The sequence below is a fragment of the Sminthopsis crassicaudata genome, chromosome 5, assembly GCF_048593235.1.
Source record: "Sminthopsis crassicaudata isolate SCR6 chromosome 5, ASM4859323v1, whole genome shotgun sequence".
In the NCBI taxonomy this organism is placed as follows: domain Eukaryota; kingdom Metazoa; phylum Chordata; class Mammalia; order Dasyuromorphia; family Dasyuridae; genus Sminthopsis; species Sminthopsis crassicaudata.
Window position 1 is genome coordinate 6050489 of NC_133621.1, and position 26895 is coordinate 6077383.

The 26895-nt window shown below is 34.1% G+C and overlaps 1 long non-coding RNA gene across 1 annotated transcript in view; it reads right to left on the minus strand.

Moving 5' to 3' along the window:
• Positions 1-831: 831 nt before the first annotated feature.
• The window catches only part of LOC141542536 (uncharacterized), a 73730-nt gene continuing 47666 nt past the window's right edge, over positions 832-26895 (minus strand). Inside the window, exons 2-3 of the long non-coding RNA XR_012482190.1 lie at positions 3268-3362; positions 832-1129 (exon numbers count right to left, since the gene is read on the minus strand). This is a non-coding gene — a long non-coding RNA (uncharacterized LOC141542536). The remainder of the gene's footprint in view (positions 1130-3267; positions 3363-26895) is intronic.

Here is a 26895-nt window from a genome sequence, read left to right on the forward strand (position 1 = left end):
AAAGGAAAGGTAGTGATAGCTCATAAAGAATGATGAATATCAGAGCAAGATGTTGGAACTTGATCTCTTGATCTAGTATGGTTCATAGGGATTACAGGATACTTTCTCTTGAGAATTTTTCATTGATTTCAGACATTTTAATGAATTTTGTGGATTTGGATATATATATGTGTATATATATATATATATATATATATATATATATATATATATATATATATATATATATATAATGTGCATGACAATAATAAAAATCATTATATTAGTTAAATCCATATTTTCCCTTTATACCTTTATTATAATAATGACTGCTTATCAGATGTGATGATGTCATAAATCTGAGACAATTACCAAACATACCAGGTGACAGTAGTGATCCAAAAGCTGTTGGCTGGTAAGAACATTGGACCACATCAATTAAGATGGATAATGAAAATGGTAACAATTAGGGGTTTCCAAAAGCTCAGCTTTACTACTATAATAAGCTGGAAAGTTTTGGATATTTTAATGGATTATGACCACAAAAGGAGGTAACCTTATTTCTGTATAATAAATGAGCAGAGAAAAGACTGGATTGCTTAGTTAAAGGGCTTTAAGTTTCTGATTCTTTTGATTTGGTTCTGGTCCAGAACAGTGATTCCACTGGAAAAGAAAATTTTCATCTATATTTTGTTTCAATACAAAACTGTGCTAGCCATTAAAGTCAGACACATTATGTGTATATTTACCTACAGATTCAGAACATCTGTGCAAAAGGAAGACAAAAAAATGAATCAAAATAAGAAGAAGCAAAAGATGGGAAGTGATTACCATACAGCTCAAACAGCCCCTTCTATGGATAACCTTTCTGAATCCTCCAAATCAAAGTCCTCTTCTCTCCATTACTTTGGGTTTGATTCCTCAGTATTTATTTTATATTCATTCTCTTTATGTTTATTCTGCACAGACTTAAATGTAAATGTGATATCTCCTTCAATGGGATGAAAGCTCCTTAAGAGAAGAAATGTTGGTCATTGAAATCCTTTCTCTTTTCTTTTTTCATGCTGGCTCCTTAAGATAGAGTACCTGGCACATAGTGCCTTTTCCAGAAATGATTACAGATTGATTGAAAGGTAAAAATGGAGGAACACTGTTAAAAAAGGGAGAAATGAAGCAACTTTTACTTTGAATGCATTACAAGGAAAAAAATAAATACTAACTCATTTCCATTTTCTAATAAAGTTCCAGTAGCTCTATTCTAACTTCACATTCTAATGTTTCCTTCCCCCGCTTTGGGACTCCCCTGCAGAGTTTCCTTTGACAAGAACGACAGGAACCTGAACAGAAAAGTGAGTAGGCAGGAGCTGGAGGGTGAGTTACGTAGAAACACTCACTTGCCTGTGTCAGCGTGGGTACATCCCTCACAATAAGCAAAAGACAGAGCCAACCACATAGGACAAGACTGAGAAGATTCTTATCCACAAAATGACAGTTTTCTAGGCTGGATCAAAGAGGTTCAATTCGGGTTGGGTTAATTACTCTTTACTTGCAATTCCAACAGAAAATCCAACATTTATATAACAATGTGCCATGGGTGAAAGCAGAAAAAATGCTTTACTATTGGTTAGAACAGAGCAATAAATGGAATAGTTTTAGTACACTTGGGAGAATGTATCATGTGTGTGTGTGTGTGTGTGTGTGTGTGTGTGTGTGTGTGTGTTTAGTGTGTGTATATATATATATATATAGTGTATATATATGTATATATATATAGTGTATATATATGTGTATATTATATATATGCACTGGAAGAGATGGGGCCAGGTGTCATCCCATAAGTGAGAGCAGGGACATCTGTTTATAGTCTCGTTGATTTGTGGAAATAATGAGCATTTAAAGGTGGTAAAATCACACCTTATTAGTGAAAAAGGAGACCTTTTGCTTACTAGTAAGAATGTCAAACTTTTTTAGGAAAATAAGGTCTCACTTTGAGGTGCAGAGCACACAATACTCCAAGGATTATAATAATTTATTGATTTTTCCAAAGTCTAAGTAAACAAGAATTTACTGCTTTATTAGAAGTCGTTCCCTATATTATATAAATTGTGCCAAAAGAAACAGAAGGAACTGGTTTAGGAGGTAAAAGATTCATTTTTAATAGTTACTAGATTCCAGGACATTTCCACTAGATTTGATGGAATTGGTAGAATAGACTAAAAAAGCTAAATACTGCTATGACTCAATGCATTCCCCAAATTTTGGCAAGGCCCCTAAATATGTTTTCTATGATGAACTTAAACAAAATTCATAGGAAATAATGGAGTAGGTAGGGGAATTTCATATGGATTAAAAGCTACAAGTCAGATCCTTCACAGAAAGTACCTATGATAAAAGAGTTGGCATTTAAGTCACACTTAAATGTTTATTAAATGCTTTAAATATTATTTCATACAATCTTGGGAGGCAGCTGTTAATAAGATCTCTATTTTATAGATGAGGAACTTAGGTCACAAAAAAGATTGTGTTTTGTCCAGGGCCTCATAGTGGTTGAGTTTCAAAGGTTGTATCTGCATGCAGGACTTCCTGATTTCTAAGTACAATGATCTACCCACTGGGTCAATAGACATTGCTATTTTTGTATAGTTCCCTTTTCTTCTAGTGAATTATGAAAAATCTCATTCTAAACTTCTGGGAAATTTTCTTCATGGATCAAATGCCATTTTTATAAGATGAATATTAAAGAGTTATATTTATTTATATTTGTGTATATATATATACATGTGACAAAAATTTCACTGTGTATATATGTAATGCTACCTCACAAGAATCTATAATATTATAATATATAATTATATGATATGTAATTATGATAACATCACATAATCTTGAGATTATATAATATCACATTCTGAAGGAAGTTCAGGGATTCTAGGGTCATTCATTCATTCATTTGTCATTTTAAAAAATAGGTATCTGACAATCACCCCCATCACTTATGTGCTAGGGATTTTTCTAGGTGTTGGCGATAAAAAGAAGAATACAATCCAATATCTGATCTTAAATCTCATTATGATCCCAAATGAAAAATGGCACCTGTCAAACTTGTCTTTGCAAATCCTTGTTTAGATAAATTGACAGCTGCAGCATAATGTTGTTGTAGAGAGGAGAAGGATAGAAGAATATGGGATAACTCTTGAAGTAGGTCAGAATAGCAAAGGCCTGCAAATCCTCTGCAATCTCTTTCATGTTGATATTCCCTCAAAAATGATAATTATAATTTCTTCTTACCTTTTTGTCCTGTGTGATGCTTGACAACATCCTTATATGTGTACCACAGTGGTTCCATCAAATTGGCTAAAAGCCTGTCTCATTTTATCTTGACTCTATGGAAATATAAAAGGAGAATACACATAAATTGCCCAATGGTTATGACTCACTCTTACAGGTTGACCAATGCCTTTTGTTTTAACTCATATATTTTTGATGTCATCCTTTATAGATAATGAAAATGAACCAGGAACTGGGCCCAGATTTGGAAAAGAGAAAGGAAAAAAAAGATCAAATTACTTTTGTGAAATTACAATAGATTTTTTTTTTACTATCCCCAAGCTTATCATGAAAGTAAAAACTCATGTTTTCAATACTAAAATTTTATGGGTGTTGCAACTTGGCAGAGATATGGAACTTCTTTCCCTCTAAATAATTAAAGATGGATATTACACACAGGGGGTTGAAGAGGAGCATTGTGGGTATAAGTAGACTGTAACACATAACCAATGAGTACCTCCATACAAGAGGAATAGAAAAGCATGAGAAAGTAGAGAAAGGGAGCAGTGGTGACCAGTGGCAAGATCAAGGAAAATTGGATAGTTAGAGTTTATTCACAATGTCAGGAGAATGGGAGGTCTCCATCATGTCAGGCAGATCCTCATGGGCAGATGAAGTATATGGAAAAGAGTAATACAGACTGAGCAAATGTAAATAGTTTCTATCTGTCTTGATGAAGGGACTTTCCCAACTATTAAGCACAGATTTATTTCAATTTTCATTTCAAGAATACTTGTCTCCTTTTCCTTTTCAATTCATCTTTGGCAATATTTTGGTCATGCTTACTTTTCCATTGTTCTTTGAGTATGTTTCAGTTTCAGATATTAGGGGACATTAGCACTGCAAATATATATCACAGAGGTTTTTTTAAATAATTTTAATGTTTTTATTGACAGGTCATATGCATGGGTAATTTTTACTCACTTCTCTTCCGATTTTTCCCTTTCCTCCCTCCACCCCATCGCCTAGATGGCAGGCAGTCTTATACATATTAAATATGTTTTAGTATATCCTAGATACTATATATGTATATCACAGAGTTTTAAATGGATATCTTTTAGGAAGAAGCTTCAGAAAATTGGAAGGAGAAAAGGGAAAAAGGAAATTTTAATAATTTAAGGAAATGCTTGGGATGGAGTGAAAACTCCCTCCTATAGCTTGTCTGTAGCCTTAGAATAATCCGAGTGTACAATAGTTGATGTTTTCTGTAACTCGCAATCTCAGATTGTTGCTTGGAGCATGTGATAGTTCACTGATGTGCCCAGTGTCAAAGTGCCAATGAGTGAAAATACTTCAACCCAGTTATTCCTGGATGTGAGATTAGCTCCCGATCCTCTATATAATATTGCCTCATTGGAATATTTTTTCTAATTGTTCAGGTAATCTAATCTATTTCCCTCCTTTCAAGTTCTTGAACCAACTCACTATCATTCTCCAGTGTATTGCTATTGTTATTATTTTGCCTCTGACATTTTTATACATGAACTCTATACTATCCATGTAATGGGGCAGTATAGTCCAGAAAACTGCCCTATTTATTCAACTGATTATTTATACATGATTAAGCTTTAAAAATGATGTTAAATCCATCCAGAAAGCTCAGGGATTTTTTGAGGCAAGATTGAAAAGTGCAATATACATGGTAAATATATGTATATTGGGATCTACCTTATTGAATGACAGCCTTTATTCAAAGGAGTGTTTTATCCCAAAGTAGGGATGTCAAACAAATGGCCCATGGCCATGTGTAGCCCATAACACTCCTAAGTATGGCCCCAACCAAATTAAAATTGGAAAATATTTGGAAAAATAAAAAAAAATAGATATCACATTTGAAAACTCAATCAGTAGCTCATCAGCATCTGTATGTAGGATTAGTGGCCCTTGCTTGTGTTTGACCTCAACAACACTGCTCTACAGAATGAAATGGAAAATTTTCTTCCTATTTAATAGAATGCTTTTAAAGGATCTGTAACATTTATTTATTTATTTTTAAAATAATATCAACAATTTGGTCTTCTAAGTCAAAAGGGTATAAGCTCTGCAGTTTACTCAGGATCTCCTTTTAGGAGGAAAAACAGGACAATTAATCACCTCCCCTCAAAAATAGACTAACTTCTGGGATGACACTTGCCACAGCGTTTTCCCTCAACTGGGAACAAAGATGCGAGGGCTGATTGAAATATGTCATCTCCCACACAAAGAAAAGAATGTCAGCAGTATATTGGATTGCCAACTTTGACCTGGAGGGAACCTTTGAGTCTATTTAGTCCAGGCCCAACTTTGAAATGAGGCCTATGAGATTTATGGGAAGTGAAGTGTTTTCCCCATGACATCCAGGGAGGAAATGGCAGAACAGGGATTCAAATCCACTTTCCCCAGGTACAAATCCAAAACCCTCTCATTGGTTGAAAGGAATTGGTCTAAACAGGAATAAAACTAGTTAGCTCCAGGGAGGACTTTTCTGACACCCTCTTGACAAAGGATTTAAAAATGTTTACCTCTGTGAGGTATCAGAAGGCACAGTTTTCTTACCAAGTCAGGCCATTTATTTTCCTAGCTGAAAAAAAAGAAGTAATTTGGTCATCAGTATGAAGCAACATCCCATGTAATAATTTCTGGTACCTTTTTTCCCTGAAGGAAGGCAAATGTGTGTAAAATGATTGTGAATGGTCCCCTAGAGGCAACAAATAGCTCCTATGGGGAAGCTTAGTAATTTCTTGTGGGTTCCAGACTTCCAGAGCTTCTTTGTTGCTGTATTTAACTTCTCTCTTCTTGGAACAGAATTAATTGAAAGGAGATTTCATGGCAAGTGACTCATTATATAACCATTCAAACCCAAATGGGAAGGTTGGAAGGGTAAGAACAAAATAAGGGAACTTGAGGCAAAAACCAAGAAGCAGAATCAAGATAAGCTGGTGTCAAGGACACTGGGACAAAGTCAAACGTCCAATCTTTTGTCATATAGTTTGTTTCACCCACTCAGTAAGTGGATTGTAAGGGTGAGAAAGACAGAACCATTCTGTTATGAAAGATCTCAAAGAAAATGGTAAAAGAATTAGAAAAAATATTTTCTATCTGAAACATTCATCTGCCTCTCACTCTCAATTTTTTCCCTTCTATGACCCAGCCTTTCTTTTCTATCACAGCAGTTCTTAATTCATCTTCAGGTGATATCACTCCTCAATCTACCCCTACTTCCTCTTTGATTATGCTTTCAATTTCAAACCATTTCAAAAAAGCTATTAAGCAAATATCTACAATTTGGTAAAAAGAAATATAAGATCTTGCTCACTAAAATCTCTAAGGTAGGAAAATGGATAAAGAGCCAAACAATTGTGATATGAAAGAGCAAGAGAACAGAACAAAGAAGAGGGTTTGAAAAAGGAAGGAGAAAAAAAATTTAAGCCAGGAAGTTCCCTTCATCTGGAAGAGAGAGAGAGAGTAAAAGCAGCTTTCAGGAAATGATACCTAAACTGTGACAACCTGAGTTCAGATCATACCTCTGTGATGAAGGCAAATGACAATATCCCTGAGCCTCAGTTTCCAAATTAGAAAATTGGGATAATAATAATGAGCTCTAATCCAAATAAGAGCTAAAGGCAATTACAAGGCTTAAATTAATTATTTTTGACTATATAAAATCAAAAACTTCTGCAGAAGACTAATATATTAGAACAGAAAATCATATATATTCACATACATGCAAACATACATATATATATATATATATATATATATATATATATATATTAATGATGAGAGAGAGAGAGAGAAGTCAGAGCACGCGCGCACGCACACACACACACACACACACACACACACACACACACACAAAGATATGAAAACTACCCTCTTCCCAGAATCACTATGGAAAGGTGATGGTGATGGAGAAATCCATGAGTATGTCCCATTAGTGTTTTTAGTGATCATGAATCTCTCCCCCCCTTTTTTCTTTAAAACAACCTCTTTGTTGTTAGAAATAGCTCTCTGAGAGAAAGAAAGGAAGGAAGATAAGGAGGCATTTAGGTGATATAAAATCAAAAAAGTCAATAAAATGTATTTATGAATGTAAGCAAAAAAGGTCTATCTCATAGCATTGGAGAGACACACAAATACTATATTGCAGAAAAATTGAAAAATCTCTATATAGACTAACATTTGTATCTCATTTTAAGGCACACTAGGCCCTTCACAGGTGCTGTTTTATACTTAACAACTGTTAAGTATACACTATTATTATCCCTACAGTACTGATGAAAGAACTTTGCTCAGACTTATACAATTAGTATGTGCCTGAGGCAGGATTCACACTTTGCTCTTCCTGATACTAAGTTTCCAGCTCTCTCTACTGGGACCACCCACCTTGCAATCTCATTACTGAAGTACAGAAGAGACTTCACAGACAGAGATCAACTTAAGGAGGGCAGTACACTGCCCATTTAGGCAAAAGTATGATGATTAGGACAGAGTTTAGAGACTGGAAAGAGCAGGGTATAAGATGTGTCTGGAAAAGAGGCCAATGGATCAGAAACATAATTCTATTTCAGTTTGGCAAGTTCCTGCCATGTCTTAGGCTATGAATTGTACAAAAAGATTGTATGTTGTACCAAAGTACAATGCATTCTTTCCCTCTAGGATCTTGGACTCTAGTCTGGGTGGAGGTGATGATTCTATGCAGAAAGATAAGGAAAAAAAAAAAAAGAAATAAGTTTTTAGTTATACCAGGAGAGGATCAAGAGCTCACAACTGGGGAGACCAGGAGAAGATTCCCACTGAGGTGATTTTTCAGCCAAGTGATTCTTGGAAGGCATTAGGATTATGTGAGGTGGAGGAAAGGAAGGCAACCTCTCTTTTATGGAGACCTCTAAAAACCTCTAAAAAGGCATGAAGTTAATAAACAGAAGGAAACATTCAGAGAATAAGTTGCTAATTTGATTGGAATAAAGAGAAATAAACAAGAGAGAGTGTTGTGAAAGAGGCCTGACAAGAGAAAGTGGAGTTGGATTATGTGAAGCTCTCATTGTAAAACAACAACAACAACAACAACAACAACAACAACAACAACAACAAAAAGAATAAAGTATATTTTCTCCTGCAGGAAATTTGGAGTCACTTGAACTTCTTGCAGAGGGGAGTGACATCATTAGGCATTTCCTTTAATAAGTCTTTTATCAGCCTTTTGAAGAATAATAGTAAAACAGTAGAAACTCAATTAAAGATGACCACTTAGTAATCTATTGTACTCATCTAGGGTAGAGAAGATGAGAACTTGGAATAATGAGGTCTATCATTTGATTCTCTTTAGAGAAACTTGAAAATCAAAAGAAAGGTTTAGATATCTGATCATCATGCTTTTTGACTTTTACATATTTTTGTGTCAACATTAACATTTTAATGTTGTTTTGTTTTAAATGACAAGAAATAATACATGTGGTTCTACCAAAAATTATTAGATGCAAAGATGCATGTACTTAAAAATTTATAAATTTCTTAACATTAAATGATCTTGTATTTACTTCTATTGGATATGTGTTAACATTAGTCTTTTGTCTTCTGGTGATAAGTATAATTTTCAAATATTTATAACCTTGTAAAGTGTATTCATAAGGTAAAATTGTATCTTTGCATGTAGTTCCACTATTTTAATATTTTTTTTTGTTTTTGGCTTATTCAATTTTCAGAATTTGCAGCTTTATCATAATAAGATAGTTATTTGTTGAAAATCATTTCAATATAGTTATCCCTTATGAATATAGAATATTTGATAGGCAATTGTTATAATGCAAGACACAATGTAAATACATTCAATATATGACAACTCAGGTAAATGTGGCCAGAAATTTTGGTTGCTGATAGATGATTAAAAAACAAAAACAAAACAAAACAAACAAACAAAAAAAAACCAACAACTTCTTGAATGACTTCTCTTAGTAGTGAATAGACAGTAATTGAAGTAGGGGTACCATTGCCCTTATAGACATAGTGTTGAGGTTCCTGAAATAATTATATTCAATAACAGTGCAATGTAAGCTGCCCTAATTTTACATCTCTGGACCATTTCTTTAGAATTGTAAAGCAATTCTAAATAAATTAATTAAAAAAGAAAAATTGTAAAGCAAAGGAACAGAATAGTTGGAACTATTCAGCTGACCCACAGAGAACAAAATAAGCAAGATCTAAAAGTTATTGAAGAAAATTCAAGATTTCAACTCAACAGCAACTATGACTCCCTGCCAATGCAAGAGATTAAGTTTGATAACAATTAGAAGACCCCTCTATCCAGATTGTCAGATTGCAGCAGACACGAACCTATTCTATTTTACAGCAAGAAGGTAAGAGATGCTCATGACCAAATGACAAAGCACTATTCGATGAAAGCAGCAAGTAATCACTGATCCATGCATTTTTCTACATTGTTCTAAATCAGGCCCTCAGCAGCAGCAAAATGATATATAAACAGCTATGAAATCCAAGCGTTAGCCATTTGTCATCAATATAAAATTGATTGAGGAATTTGCTGCATATCCAAAAGATAAAGTGGAAATTGCTACAGTTATGGATGAGGTACTCCTTGAGACAAAATGTACCATATCTGTGACCCTACAACATGCCAGAATATGTCATGAATGTGTGTTTCAGTGTAAAAAACAAAACAAAACCCAACATTTTTAAAGAAAATTTATTTGTGAATTTAATAAATTTGTAAATAAGGAGTTATAAGAAAACATGTTTTGTAATAAATTTGTAATAAATATTTTTCTCCCATCTGTCACAGTATTTTAAATACACATAATAAAAAAAACTGAATACTATAATTTTACTTTAATTTTTTCATATTATCTTTATTTTCTTTTCCTTTTGGATAAAAATAATCCTCGAATGATTTCACCCACCTTTACGATATCTTAAGGACAGATCCTTCTGACAATATACTCAGCCATTGTAAGTGAGGAGGAGACAGATACTGTTGATGTAGAAGGGACTAGATAATAAAATTGATCAGAGGTGGTAGATAAGGAAGGATGAAGACTTGAGAATAAAATAATGCTAGACATCTGAGTGACAGGAGGGATTAGTGGCAACATTACCAACAATGATGAAGTTAGAAAGAGAGCAAGATTTTGCCTACATAAAAATGAATTCTACTTGGGAGATAAGGACAGAGCACAGGATTTGTGCTTAGGGAACTTGATTGTGAATTGCACATTTTTGCCATAGTAACAGAACCCTTTGTTCAGATCTGTACAATATAACTTTAAAGTTCCACTTCTATGTTCCTTTGGAAAGGTCAAAAGTGAACTCAAAGAAAATGCAATAATTCCCTACATTATAATTCTATAGATTGCATATATTCCCCATTAAAAAGTACTCTAGAGGGCTGTACTGAGATAAACACTGGCACCAGCTAATCTGAACAAATAGGAATGTGGGATGCTTTCTATGTTTTTGATTGACTTAACAGTATTTGAGCAAGGATATAAAATTGAAAGGGACCTCAAAGACTATAAAAAATCAAGCACCTCAAGTTTCTTAATTTATTATCATTTAGGAAAAATAAAAAGGCTAAAGTTAAGAGATTTAAGATGAAATAATCATTAGCTGAAAAACACAGATTAATAGAAGTACTTACCAAAAGATTCACAGGATAACAAAGATATATAGATTATGATTGCCTTTTGGAGGAAACAGCCTCATCATTGTGATTACACAGTCATTGGAATGTACTTGAAATTGTGGAATAGGACTTATGGAAAAAAACAGAAAAGAGACCCTAAATAACACTAACAAAATGTCTAATTTTCCTAGCTATTTCAGTCATAAATAGATTATCTTGCCCAAGGACAAAGTCTTCAGAAAAAGTGGACATGCTTGGTCTGTAGCAAGACAAGAACAATTTGTCACCAAAGTGATGACTCACCATTGAAGCAGTATCAAATGAGATTATATCTATAAAACTCTTTCACGAGATTATGTACACATATGTGTCTATACTCAAAGCATTTAAGCACTCAAAATGCTATATATATATATATATATATATATATATATATATGTATATATATATATATATATATATATATATATAATTTTAGTATAAATACAATAATTTTATTAATCCTCTGGCCATATTACAGTTCTCAATTGCAAGGAAAGGGGGGAAATCAGATAAAAGGAAAAATTCCAATATTTTTACTAATCACATAGCACCATGGACAGTGACTCACAGTTTTTTTTTTTTTTTTTTTTTGTTTGTTTTTCTTTTTGTTTTTTTAAGTCTAGGATATTTTCATTGACTTTTTGTAAAACAATAATTAGATAAAATTTATTGAGTAAAGTTTATAAAGATCAAAACTTCAAAAGTTTGTATGATGGATTCAAATGTGTGTATATATACATATATATGTATATGTATATATATATATATGCATATATATATACATATATATATACAGAGAGAGAGAGAGAGAGAGAGAGAGAGAGAGAGAGAGAGAGAGAGAGAGAGAGAGAGAGAGATATGTGTGTATGGATACATAGCTGTGTACATATGCATATATGAAGTCATCTCAGAATCAGCATACTTAATAGGAAGATCAATGGATGAGAAATAGAACAATAGGATGAAGGATTTTTAATGAATTCTGTGTCACCACTCACTTCTTAGTCAAGCAGAAACTTTCTGTCATTTCATGTCTCTCATAGCAAACATTGGCATTTTAACAGACTATGATTGTAAGGAGATGAGACAGGTTGTGAGAATGACAAAGTCAATGTATGGTGCAGAGTTCTGTACTGATCACAGATATCCTCTTCAAGCTGAATATATGTGTGTATATATATATATATATATGTGTGTGTGTGTGTGTGTGTGTGTGTGTGTGTGAATAAATAAATGAATAACTAAATATTGAGTGTGCAATATATATATAATGTATATATGTATATATATATATGTATATATATATATACATATATATAGGCATACCTATATGTGACTAATATTAGTTATCTCTAAAAGTGGAGAGGGAATAAAAAAAAGAAAAGAAATTTACACAATATTTTGTTGTATATTTGAAAGGAATAGCAAGTTGTGCATAGATTTGTAGTTTCATGTACAACTATCATCCTGTGTATTAGAGGAATGAAGATCTTCAGCTTAAAAACTCTTTGATTCTTTGATCTATTAAATAGCATGTTAACTTGGATGAAAGAATCCCTTCATCTAAAACATTATGATGGATATGTTTTAGCCTTTATGCAGTATATTTCCCTTATTTAAATTTGACGTTGCTTAAATGGAAGCTTTGCATTAGACAAGAAGATTAAGTAGAGGTTAATGCTTCCAATCTCATTTTGTTATATAAGTATGATAAAAGTTAAAAAACATGTATTTCCCAGTATATTTACTTTATTATATGACTTTTACCATAATGTCTTAATCTGAAGAAAAAAATACAATATGATTTTATCTGACTCTGTCTTTTTGTTTTCTACATACTTTTATTAACATTAGACATCTATGATCCCTTTGTGATAAGAAAATATATAATACCAGCCCTGGAACAAGATCTTGGTTTTTTTGGCTACAAAGTTTTGTTTTTTTTTTACAAACTTTATACATTAGAAGTAGTTTTCATAAACCATGGATTTACCATTTTATAGAAGAAGATACAGAAGATCAGAGAAATTGTGTCACTTTCTGAAGGTTGCAAAATTTATACTTGACCAGATCAGAACAACAGCCTTGATGTCATACCTCTTGGGAAAGGCTGCTTCAGACTTCATCAACAATACTTCTTTAAATGAAGGCCATCTTAGAGAAATTGAGGCATTATAATCCTGGCATTAAAATGCTGTCATTTATAAGTCTTCTAGTCATATTATCTGTGCATGATTTATTTGCCATCCATCAATTATGGAATTAGGAATTGTTTTATTCTCATCACTAAAAATCATCATTTACAATAGGATACTATTCATTATTGCATTTGGACTTAATTCTACATGTAAAAGAGCCTGGTTTTTTTGTTTGTTTTTTTGGGTGTGTGTGTGTGTGTGTGTGTGTGTGTCTCAGCAAACTGACAATTTGGGTCTCCAGAGCACCTGCTTGACCTACCCATTCCACCAGGGAAAGTCTTCATATGCTTGGGATAGGCACCTCTCTGACTCCCCAATGGGATTGAGACTTCATAATTACCCTCAATCTGGTTTGTACTAAATTTTACAAGTTATCCCTTCTTTTTCATATAATGGACAGAACATTGGCTGAGTCAGGAAGACCTGAGTTCATATCCAACCTCAGATATTTACTACCTATGTGATCTTAGTGAAATCACTTAAATTTAAATATGCCTAGTTTTCTGATTTATAAAATGCACTTAACTCTCAGGGTTGCTGTGAAAATCAAGTGATGAAATATTTGTAAAATACTTAGCATATCCCATGAAACAGAGTAGGTGCTATGTAAATGCTTGCTATCATTATTAATATTATTATTCTCTGTTTCTTCTGACACTGTTCCAATATCATCATACTGTTTTTCATTTTTCAAATTTTATTTGTAGAATTGTTGTTATCACAAAATGTTGTCATGAATATTTGATTATATATGTATATACATATATATACATATATATATATATGTGTGTGTGTATATACATTTCATTTTATCTTGACCTGTTTCAGATTATGTCTAGCAGGGTGAGTTTTGAGTCAAGGGATATGTAAGTTGAATGACTTTTCTTAAATGATTTCAAATTATTTTAAAGATAACTAAAAACAATTCACAACTCCATCCATAGACTCTTAATGTTACCGATCTGCCTGCATCCTCTCCAATATTATGCAAGTCTTCTGTCAGGCTTTCAATTTTGACAGTGAGATAAAGCCTCAGGGTTGTTTTCATTTTCATTAATTTTATTGTGCATTATTTTGAGCATTCTTTTCACATGACTTTTCAGAATTTTCCAGTCTTTGGAAAATTACATTCATGCCATTTGTGTTAGTTTCATACATCCTTTGGATATTATATTTCATCGGAGACATTTGAGGTACAGATTTTTTTTCCTTGCTCATTTATCAGTTTCCATTGTCAAAAGATACTAAATGTGTGCACATATGAGCTTTTTACATTTTTATCTTTTAGTTACACCTTGGTTACCTTGGTATAAAGAACTCCCAGTGAGAAGGAACTTTCTTCTTTCAATAGAGATTGGCAGCCAATCTGTAATTTACATTCTTAGTTTTTTGTATCATCAAAATTCTTTCTTTTAAAGCATATGATCTTTATATTAAATGGTTTAAAAATCATTAAATGTCCTCTTCCATTTTGCTTTTCAGTTCTTTTTGTGATATGAACTTTTCTATTTGAGTAACAATTTGGAACTTCTTTTTATTCATATGCAATAAAATTCTATCTTAGATCTACTTTTCACCCATCAGCAATATATTTTTACAAAGTTTTTTTTTTATATTTTAAGTACAACATTATATTTATTTTACTAAACAAAAATAAACTATTTTATAGATTCATTTTTGATTTTATCCTCTATGCATAGATAATACATTTCCAGTTAAGTACAAAGATATTTTAAAAATTGAGTGATTTCTAATGTTTCCTGTAGCATAATAATTACATACCAAATGTCATATAAAATGTTTGTTCAACATTGACAAAAATGGGTCCTTTCTTTGAATTTGTGGGTGGATAAAAAAATGAATGTCTTAAATCCAGAAGAAATTATTATTTTCAGCGCTTACAGGATATGGGGGCCCTCTACGTGTGTGTGTGTGTGTGTGTGTGTGTGTGTGTGTGTGTGTGTGTGTGTAATTTAATACACTATTTAAATGGGAGCACTATTCTGAGATCTCCCAGTGGTAATTTGGATACAAGTGTGGGAGAGGGAAAAAAAAAAACTACACAAAGATGACTTTTTAAGTTGGTGCAAAGCCTGAGCTTGGGAAGGCCAAAGTTCAAGAGTTATGGCCCATGATTCTTGCTTGTTTTATTTTGCTGTTTGTTAACATCTTTTATCCTTGACCCCTCCTCATTTTTGCTGAATGTGCTTCCATTTCTTTGTATCCTTAGTCTTGAGCACTCTTTTTTATATAGAATGGATATTTGATCAATGTTTTTGGAATTAGATAAATTGAATCTGCATGATTTTCATGTAAAGGCCTTTCAAAATGGGGATACTATAACAATGTACAGGAAATGGGATTAGCCATGACATAGTCTCTGCAGCACCAGAATTCTACAGTTTAATTCCTTTTATTATATTTTAAAATTGAATCACAAACTCTATCGAACATTTCACATTTCTTTCTTGGTTTAAGTATAACAAATATCTTTTCCCATAACTGTTATTGATTTTAAGTCCCTTATGATAGTGATTCTGCTCTTCAAAACGTCTCTATAGGGCTTCTTAAAATAGACCATCAACTATGATTGATAATACAGCTGAAGAATTCAAGGGACACGTTTTTTCCAAATAGTCTGAGTATCTTAAAGCAGATGGAATCCTATAAGGGAGCAGGATTCCCTACATTCTCTGGGATTCTAATCTCTGTTGCTTGAAGATGCTCATATGCTGTCATAAACATGGAGCAGTCCATTCTCTCAGAGATCCCCTCAAAGGCTAGAACATTAGTTAGCAGTCACAGTGATGCTAACCAACAAGAGGAAATGGGATGCTGGACTGAGGTGAAAGAAAACAGTCATCTTATTGGGATCTGGGAGAAAGAACAAGGCCATCCTTAATCCTTAGTCATGAAAAGATGAATCATGCACTAAGTGCAGACTTGGAGCTGGATTGTTTTTCTCCTCTGGATCTGACATAATCCCGTCTGCCTCTCTGGGTAAATATATTCCATGTGTGATGCTAATGCTGTGCTGGATGAAACAGGGCAGGGATTTATTATAGAGCCCCAGGTCTGAAGGAGAGCAGCACCAAAGCTACAAAGACACTTTATACACATACACACACACACACACACGCATAGAGTGTATGTTCATATGTGTGCATTAAAATGTGTATGTGCAAGAAATTAGATTTTATTTTGTGGCAAAGTGCTCATCATCCTTTCACTGAAGGCTCCTACCTTGCCATCCACAGCTTAATTGAATTTCTTTTAGAATAACTAATAAGGAGAGAAGAGACCTCTTTGGCCAAGTGTTGATCACCTGGGAAGGAGTACAGAGGTGGAGAACAGCTTTTAAAAAATTGAATCACTTGTAGATTCTGTTTGCTAATTTGTTCAAACCCAACTAGTTTGGGGGATGTACTGGCTCAGGTTTCTGAGTGGAACTTGCTTAGTGACAAAACCTGGAGCCAGAGGAAGCAAAGGTGGGGAGATGATGAGCTGCTTTCAGGGGCTCAGTCTCACAGCCATGCTGAAGTGTTTAGAGGCAGAATGGCCGGGAGGCTGCTGACAGGATGGCTTCTGTGGTTTGAAGCAGGAGAGGGAGGAGAGAGATACACAAAAGCCTGACTATCTCCCAAGAATAGAACACAATCAAAATCCCTTCTCCAAGCCACACCCTATCAGTGTGGTTTTCCTCTAAGTATATGTGGATGTATTTCATGTCATCCCTGGAAGGTTAAACCTTGGGAGCTCAGTGCTTTCCGCTGCAGTTATTAACTCGTGCCATCTGTCTACCAAAGCTCTGAGGCAGCCAGACATTTCAGTGAAGAGAACACCCAACTCCTGAAACAGGAAACACACTCTAGTGCTGATTTTCAATAATGACTTAGAGTCAAAAAAGACCCTGGAAGACAGGAAGCCCAACATACAAGAAATGCAAGCTGCCTGGCATCAGCCGAGAGTTCTAGGCTGGGGCCATTTTGACTGAAAGGCAGCATGGCAGAGTTAACAAAATTCAGCCATGGGTTCAGTGGAGATGGGTTCAAATCCTAGTTCACTAATTTACCAGGATGTAAATTGGGTCTTCGGCAACTGCAAACCTTTTGGATTTCCACCGCCTCATCCTTAAAGGGAGGGGGTTGGATTTGATGAGAAGGCCACATCTGCCCCAACCAAGCATATGCGGAGACCACTTCCTGCCCCAGATCTTTGCCAACTCTCCAGACCCTGTTCTCTGGGAGGTTGCTGGAGATTTGTGACTACTATTTTTAATGGTCACCCTCTCTAGAACTTTGGCTTTCTCAACATTGTTTTGTCCATTCTCTGGACACCATTCCCTTCATGTTCTAATATCCCTGGCCTGACTGCTTGAGCTTCCTTTGGAAGGAAGGCCCCTGGAGCGTTCAGCTCTAGGCTTCCCTCTCTCCTCTTTCTGCTCCCTCTCCTCTTTCTACCCCGTCTCCTTTGATCATCTCATCCATTTTTAAGGATTTAAACAATCATATGGGAAGTTCTGTTAAAAGAGACCCAGATTGGACTTCAGGTAGTTCTATTACAAAGAGATCTAGGTGAGGCGTTTGGGCTTTGATCCATCAGGGAAACTCAGGAAGTAAAAGAAAGGGCATTGACTAATACCTCAAGCCAACCTGTGAGGATGAGCTGGTGAGGATTTAATCGATGTTTTGCTTTTATAGAGAGGAATAAGCAATTATCATATAACCAAATGATAATTTTGATTGGCCCATGTTTCAAATGATGAGATGGGGCTGACTGTCTCATCTCAGACTGGTCCCTATGACTTATGACATGGGATTAGTGAGCATACACAGTCATTTTAGGCTCCTGCCACACATTTAGAGTTTTAAATGAAGTTTTAAAATGGAGACATCTTCCCAAGACCAATTCAGCACAATGATTTCCCACAGTTTCTAATTTGTGAAACATTTCCCCCAAAATAGTAGATACCATTTTACATGTTTAGAATTGTGAATTTCCTTTTCAAGAAAGAGAACATCCTTTGTTTGAGAGGTCTGGACCTGTGGCTAGTCCACAAAAGGCCATTCTGGCTATTATGTCGCCACGTCCCTGCACTTGAGGCCTTTGCAATCATAGGCTTGTCTGCACACGTAAAATCACATGGGACATGGCAAAGTTCTTCTAGTTATAAATTTGAATTGCTTAGATTATCTGTACAATTGTCTCAATTCTCCAGCCTGTCCTGGGTACAAAACCAAAGTTTCCACCCCAGCCTCCAATTTCTCTTTGCCACATTCAGAAGAGACTCTTAAATAAAAGGTCAGAAATAAGGGGCGTATGTTAGAGGGGCCCAAGCATTTCCTAGCTTTTTTCTTCTGATGATGTCTCACAGGAACAGCCAGACTGAAGGGGGAGGGAAGGTGATGTGTCATGGCTAGAGTAGGAGGGTTCACAGGACCAGTAGAAAGAATCCTTTCTTAGTGAACCAAAGGAAGCTGAGTGTCTGGACCTTAAGATAGGAAGTACTGGGCTCAAATCCTGCCTTAGACACTTAGTAGCTGTGTGACCCTGAACCAGTCATTTAACTTCACTCACTCTCAGCTTCCTCATCTGCAAAATGGGAATAAAAATACTACCTACCTTCCAGGGTTGCTGTGAGGATCCAACATTTAAAAGCATGGTTTAAACCTTAAAATACTATATAATTGGTAGGTATCATTATATAATTGCATAGTTCTCTGTGTTGGCACAGTAAATACAGTATCAGGTCTAGAGTCAGAAATACTTAAATTCAAATCTCACCTCAAGGGTTTGTTAGCTATGTGACCCTGTGCCAGTCATTCAAACTCTGTTTGCCTTAGTTTCCTCAACGATAAAATGGGAATAATAACAGCACCTAATCACCAGGTTGCTATTATGAGCATTTAAATGATAGCACATAGTAGGTGCTATAGATTTAGAATGCTTATTCCCTTTCCCCTACCCTAAGGAAACTGACATATATAAATGCATACAGAATGGAAGCCAGCCAGGTATGGTAGCTAGGCTTATACCTAGGGTTCAAATATAGTCCTCTGCCTCCAATTTTTCCGAGCAGAGTGCTCATTGATTGTATTAATGGGTTTAACATAATCAAGACTCACTGCTCAGTAAGACTTCTATGCTAACAGATCCTCTGGATTTTGTTCAAAGAGAAATTCCAGTGATTTGAATGTCATAAGAAATAATTTTTGATGCAATAATCAATGCCCATAGTAATCTAGTATTTTATAAACCCACAAATTCTAGCTTCTGGGATAAGAACTCATTATTTCACAAAAAAATTACTTGGAAAACTGGAAAATAAGCAAAGGCCTTCATCTCACACCCCATAGCAAAATTACTTCAAAATCGGTATATGATTTGGGCATTAAAGGTCATACCATAAACACATAAGGAAAGTAAGGGATGATTTACTTAATGGATCTTTGGAAAAAGGAAGAATTTATGACCAAAGAAGAACTAGAAAATATCATGAAAAGCAAAATGAACAACTTTGACTACATCAAATTAGAAACTTTTTTGCACAAACAAAACCAACAGAAAGAAGATTACAAGGGAAGTACAAAGCTGGGAAAAAATCTTTACAACTAGTGTTTTGGAAAAAAAGTCTCATTTCCAAAAATATATAAAAAACTGTGTCAAATTTGTAAAAATACAAGTCATTCCTCAATTGATAAATGGTCAAAGGATACAAATATAATTTTTTCAGATGACAAAATTAAAGCTATTTCTAGTCATATGAAAAAAATATTCTCAATCACTATTGATAAGAGAAATGCAAATTAAGACAACTCTGAGATGCTACCTCATACCTCTTAGATTGGCTAAGATGACAGGAAAAAATAATGACATGTTAGAGGGATGTGAGAAAACTAGGATACTAATGCATTATCGGTGGAGTTGTGAAATGATTCAACTATTTTGGAGAGCAATTTAGAACTATGTCCAAAGGTCTATCAAATTGTGCATACCCTTTTACCTAGCAGTGCCATTACTAGGTCAGTATCCCAAAGAAATCATAAAGGAGGAAAAAGGACCCACCGCTCTTTATGTGGTGGCAAAGAATAAGCAGATGCCCAGCAACTGGGGAATGGTTGAACAAGTTGTGGTGTATGAAGGTAATGGAATATTATTGTTCTATAAGCTGATTTTAGAAAGGCCCTGAAAGATTCACATGAACTGAATAAAACAAGTAGAACCAAGGAATACATTCTACATAGTGACAGTAAGATTGTATGATGATCAATTATGAAAGACTTTGTTCTTCCCAGTGCTTCAGTGATCCAGGACAATCCCAATAGACTTTGGATGGAAAATATCAAATGTATCCAGAAAAAGAATTATCTAGACTGATGGGAAATCAACACATGCTATGTTCACTTCTTTTTCTATTTTTTTCCTCTCCCATGGCTTTTCCTTTTTGTTCTAATTTTTCTCTCCAAATATGATTCATAAAGCAATGTGAATAGAAAGAATAAATGAAGGAAATAAAAAATGAAAAAAGACACACACACACACACACACACACACACACACACACATATATATATATATATATATATATATATATATATATATATATATATATATATATATATATATATATATATATATATATATATATATATTTCCCCCCTCCCCCACAGCATAGCAACAGGATAACCTCAAAGTCAGGAGCCCTGGCCTAGCAGCTGAGCTCGATGTGCTACTCTCCGGGTGGATGAGTCACCTCCTTTGCAGTCTGGTTCCTCCATTTGTCAAACAAGGTTGTTGGCTGAAATGGGCTTGCAGTCATGACTTATTCTAACATTCAGTGACTCTGGGAATAACAACTTCTCAGGAATGTGACTGGAGCTGATGAAAAGCCAACTTGTGGCAGGATAGAGAGGTCACCAAATTTCACCAGTTTCACATCTGAGTAGAAATGGCTGCATATCTTTTCACGCTTCTCTTTGGTAAATCTGGAGATTGGCAACAGGAACCAGTGGACAATTATTTGTCCACTCATTTGATAATGAGATCTGTCTAGCCAGATAGAGAAATCAGATTTCATTTTCTGAAATGCTGCTCCAAAGCACAGGATGAGAAATCAAAGAAAAGATGAAAAGCTCAGACTCTGGAGAGAGGCCCTCAAATATCCATAGGAGTTTTCCTTTGCCACATTCCTGAGGAGATTCCCGTGGGAGTCTAGCTGCTATTCTGTCTCCAAGTGAGGACAAGAGATAGTGAGGAACCCATCAGTGGGAAGAAATACTGAGAAGCTGACAAGCCTAAGGAGTTTCTGATGCCTCCATGGACACTGAAATTCAATAGGAAATTCTGGAATCTATTACTTAAATGATGCAGGCATCTGGAAAACCTTTCCAGCTTTATTTTTGCCATTTGGTCCTTTGAAATTAAAAAAAAAAGAGATACTGTTCCATATTTTCATATTGGGAGATATGACAGACACAATTATCTGTATCTTCTGCTTTAAAATGTCACAGCAGGGATGGGAACCTAAAAACTCATTAGTATGAGAGAAAGCTAGTAGACCTTTCCTAGGAAATGTGATGGGAGCCAGCCTTCACAGGTGGCCTTGGGAAGATATGCCATGAATAAATAGAATATGGAAATGAACATTATCCATCAAATATTTAGTCTGTCAATATACTTATCCAGGGATTACTATGAGCTAGTCACTAAGCCAAATAGTGACATTCCCCCAGACTTGAATTAACCATTGCCTTCCATCATGTTCAGCAAAGCATTTCAAAGAGGATTAAGGGTGTAAGAGATAGCTAAGATAAACTAATTGAGTGCTCCCACCATTATTTATCCACACCCATATAAGAAATGAAATCAAAGATGCCAAAACTAAAAGTAAATTTGCCAGAAATTGTTTGAATTCCATTGAAAATATTTTCTTATGTATATATGCTATTGGAATCAAGTAGTGGGAAGATCTGAGTTAAAATTGTGTTTTCTACTACAGCATAAAAAATCAGAACAGCAGCAAAGAACATGAAACCGTTTTCCCCAGAGCTTCTTACCTACTTGATCATAACTCCTTGAGGGTTTGAAACAACTATCCAAGGGGACGGATGAAAAATTCTTTATTGGTACCAAATTATGTTACATCCATCCATTTGTGTGTGTGTGTACACACTTATGCAAGTTTCATAAATTGATACAACACACACAGTACACATGATATATAAGTGGGTATATATATATATATATATATATATATATATATATATATATATATATATATATATATACAGTAAATAACTACCAAATTACACACACACATATGTACACACATATATATGTTTGTATATAACTTATTATATATCACATATACATGATATACTATATTTAGCATATATATATGTATGTGTGTTTGTGTGTATGTGTATGTATGTGTGTGTTATATGTAGCATAATGTAGAGGGCCAGAATTCTGGAGAAGTATACTTGAAACAAGGTGTTTTCTCAATGGATTTGATGAGATGATGGTTCTCTAGTTCACATATACCCTTAGTACTTAACAGGGTGTTGTAATGGTTCTCTAGTTCACACATATTCAGTATGCTGTAATGATATCATTGTAATAGGGTATTTAAGGGCTGAAAAGGGCTGGAAAACATTCATTCCATCTTTCATCAGCCTCCTGGTGGCTGTCATGACTTCGCTTTTCCACTAAGATCAAGGACTTGGGCTGATTCCGAGGACCTCCAGAAAGCTAGTGTGAACATTACAGCATAGCATGTATACTATATATATAACATATAGTATACTATTTATAGCGTGCATATTATAGTATATTGCATGTTTGTAGGTATTTAGTATACATATTGCATATAGTATATCTATTTATCATTTATAGTAAATATATATTTACATATACATATACACATATAAGCACGTGGCTTATATACATGTGTGTTTCTATACATGTGCATATACATATATACCTGCATATATATATAAATATATATATATATATATATATATATATATATATATATATATATATATATATATATATATATATATATAAATAAATATATAAATATATATATATATACATTGTCTCTATATACTTATGTCTATATTTTCCCTCTGATAATATGCATTGTATGTTTGAAGATATAGATTTATTTCTGCAGTGAATTGAAACCTCTATGATAATGCGATCATACATAATGATTTGTGCTCTTGATGTAATTATAACAGATTCTGAATGCTTCTTACTCAATACAACTGAAATTTCTCAATCCATAAACAAATTGCTTCCAAACCACCATATGTTTTTGACACTTGAATGCAAACTGGTTCCCAGTGGATGGTCAGACGCATGCTCATCCCCTCATTTGCATTCTGCATGCTAATGTCTGAAGAGTATCTTTCTTTGCAGAGATTAGTTTGCATATGCATATTGTTATATAAAGCAAAAATATGCAATTGAAATTATAATTCATTTTTTAATTTAATGTAACTCTTGTCATTAATCAGCAAATAAATATTTTAATATGAGTTATTAGAGTTTTTTTTTTTGTTATTGTGATTGGTTCAGTGACTAAACAGTTAAAATAATGAATTACCATCTCAGCAAGATACTTTTAAAATTCTACAATTTTCTGCCACATATATTTGCATGAGCAAGCATTTTCATTTGATTCTTCTTTCAAAGTAAATTACAAATATAAATGCAACACGGGACCAGATGTAAAACTGTGTGGATCTAGTGTTGAGCTAATATATATGCATCTGTTCAAATAAAAGAAATCAACATTAAAATTGAGTTCACAGATAATAACTATATTAGGTGAAACATCTTTCAAACTGTAACTTATTTCTCTTTAAATCTAAACCATTTATTTTTCATATCAATGTTATTATTTTATTTAATGTTATAAAATAATTCTATTAGCTGTATAATTTTTATAGCATTGCCTTCATAAATTAATTTAGACAATATTAATATTTTATAATATTGGGATAATCCAACCATAACCAATGGATATGCTTCTAATTGCTGGTCATTCTAAAAATCTTTATAATGTTTTGTACTTGCAATGATATATTTGCAAGGTAACTTGGTAGATTAACTATAAGGCATTGTATATATTTGTAGTTATTAAAAAAATATATTTTCTTTCCCTCTTTCCCATGTCTTGTTATTATAAAATCTAAAAGCTGTTCATTTTAAAGTAATTTTGTATATTATGAATCCAATAATTATATACAAAAAAAGACATTTAAACCCACAAAGGAGCATAACATATATGAAATGAAGTTCTGGACCTTGTATTAAACGCTTTTTGCTAACAAAAGGGAAGTGCTCTGCTTTATTATCACTCTCTTGAAACTGTGGACGGGCATTATATTGCTTAGAATTCTGTACTCTTTCAAAGTTATCTACTTCTCCTGTTTCATTATTGCCATCATAATTTTGTTCATTTTCACCCTGTATTAATCCACACAAGCTTCTCTGAATGTAAAAATTATAATTTTTATGGAACAATGATATTCCACTATATTCATATGTCAATTTGTTCAGTAATTCTCCAACTTTACTTCTAACAAAGTACCTACTTTGTTTCTAATAAGTTATTTTCTACAGAAAAAAAATGACTCTGCACTTTCTTTACTATAGATGGTTCTTTTTTTCTTTGGCTTTTTTGGTATAAATGCCTATTGATCTTACTTAGATAAAAGGATATAAACAGTTTAGTGAATTTACAGGTATAGTTTCAAAATTTTTTTAGAACAGTTGTATCAATCTATATTTGCACCAAGAGAGCATAAGGTTGTCATTCCTTCCAAATAATGCTTTTTTTTTTTTTTTTGATTGTTGCTTATCTAGTGATTATGTCGCAGTACCTCAGATTTATTTGAATTACTATTAGTGATAAGTGTAGGAGAATGCCATGTAATAAATTCTTATTTTGCCTGATTGTTTGGGGTACAAGATCCTACCTCCAATGCATTCTATTCTATAAATATGCAAATACTCATATCACTTTAAAGGTTGGTAATTTGGAACAAACTTCCCCATCATAGTTGTATTTCTATTCTCCCGTCTTCTACATTTAGTTGTTCCAGGATCAATCACCCAGTAGATTCCAGATAATGAACTATATTAAGAATGAGTTTACTTGAGAAGGCCCTGAATTTCTGCTGTCTTTACTTTCCCCCCATCATTCACTACCATCTTTTTTTTTTCTCTAAAAGATTCCTTCTCTCTTCTTTTTCTTTTGCAAGCATATGCCTCTGAAAAATCCCTCATATGAGCTCAAATCATCTGGGATCCAATAAATAGCACCTCCTTTGGATAAGAATATCCAGTTACTTGAATCTATTCCAGGACACTAGAACATATACTGTATTATCAAAGACTCTCCAGAACTAATTAATTTTGCTGCCAGAGACTTTGCATCTTTTAGTGAGAAAGAGAATTTCCATTATTAATCATAGCTTTTTTCTTCACTTTTTTTTTATTTTAAAGTTGATAATGTATGTACAATGAGGAAAGTGGAATTTAGTTTCCACTTCTGTAAAATTGGGGATTCAAATAGACGATCTGTGATCTGTGATCCTTTTCATCTCTGAGGTCTCTCCCATTTAGGGGTTTCTTCAGCTCTTGTGGATTCATTTCTCACCTCTAGGGAGATAAGTCCATTTTCTATACAGTATAATAATCCCTTGCCCCTTTACCCTAATCTCCAATCTTAAATGATCACATAGTAGTTCAACATTTGTAAATGAAAGCATAACTTCAAAATGTCCCAAGTAGAATTCATTACCTTTCCCTCTCTCCAAATCTAGCCCTCTTCTAATCTTGCCTATTTCTGTCAAAGGCACCATCATTCTCCCATTCATCCAGGTTCCAAACTTTGGAGTCAATCTCAACTGACTTTCCATATTCAATCATTTTCCAGTTCAATCAATTCTATTTCCACAAATTTCCTCATTCCTGGCTCTCTCCCCAGTCACACAAGCATTAACCTTGGGCAAATCTTCATCACCTCTTGCTTGAACTATTGAAATAGCCCTCATTGCATCCTTGCCTCATCTCACACAATTCTTATTCTTCAAAGAGGTTTTTTTCCCCACATATTCTTTATATAGGGGCATCCAAGTGATGCAACGGATAGAGCGCCAGCCATGAGGTCATGATGACCTGAGTTCAAATCTAGTCTCAGACATTTAACATGTCCTAGCTGTGTGACCATGGGCAAGTCAGGGAATTGCCTCAGGGAAAATATTTATATGGTGCTTTACGTTTTGCAAAGCACTACACTGTGCTATTTTACTTGATTCTCTGAACAATCCTATGAGATAGTTGTTTTTCTTATTCTATTTTACAGACAAGGAAACATCCTGAGAGAGGTTCAGTGACCTACCTAGCATTACATAGTATGTATGTGTCTAATATGTAATTTGATCTCAGATCTTCTGAACTTCAATTTACTTCTAAAGTAGGCCCTTCTTGCTCTTTGCACCAAAACATATTGTTCTATATGACATGTAGGGTCCTTCACAATCTAACTACCATAAGCCTTTGAAGATGTCTTACGTATTTCTTTCCTTTTTTACACTCTACACTGCAGCTACTAATTGCTACTTCTCAGATGATCCTCCATCTCCTCTTACTGGGAGTTTCAACAGGGTCCCATATCCCACATTAGTTCTTGATCATTTCTTGAATGAAGACTAT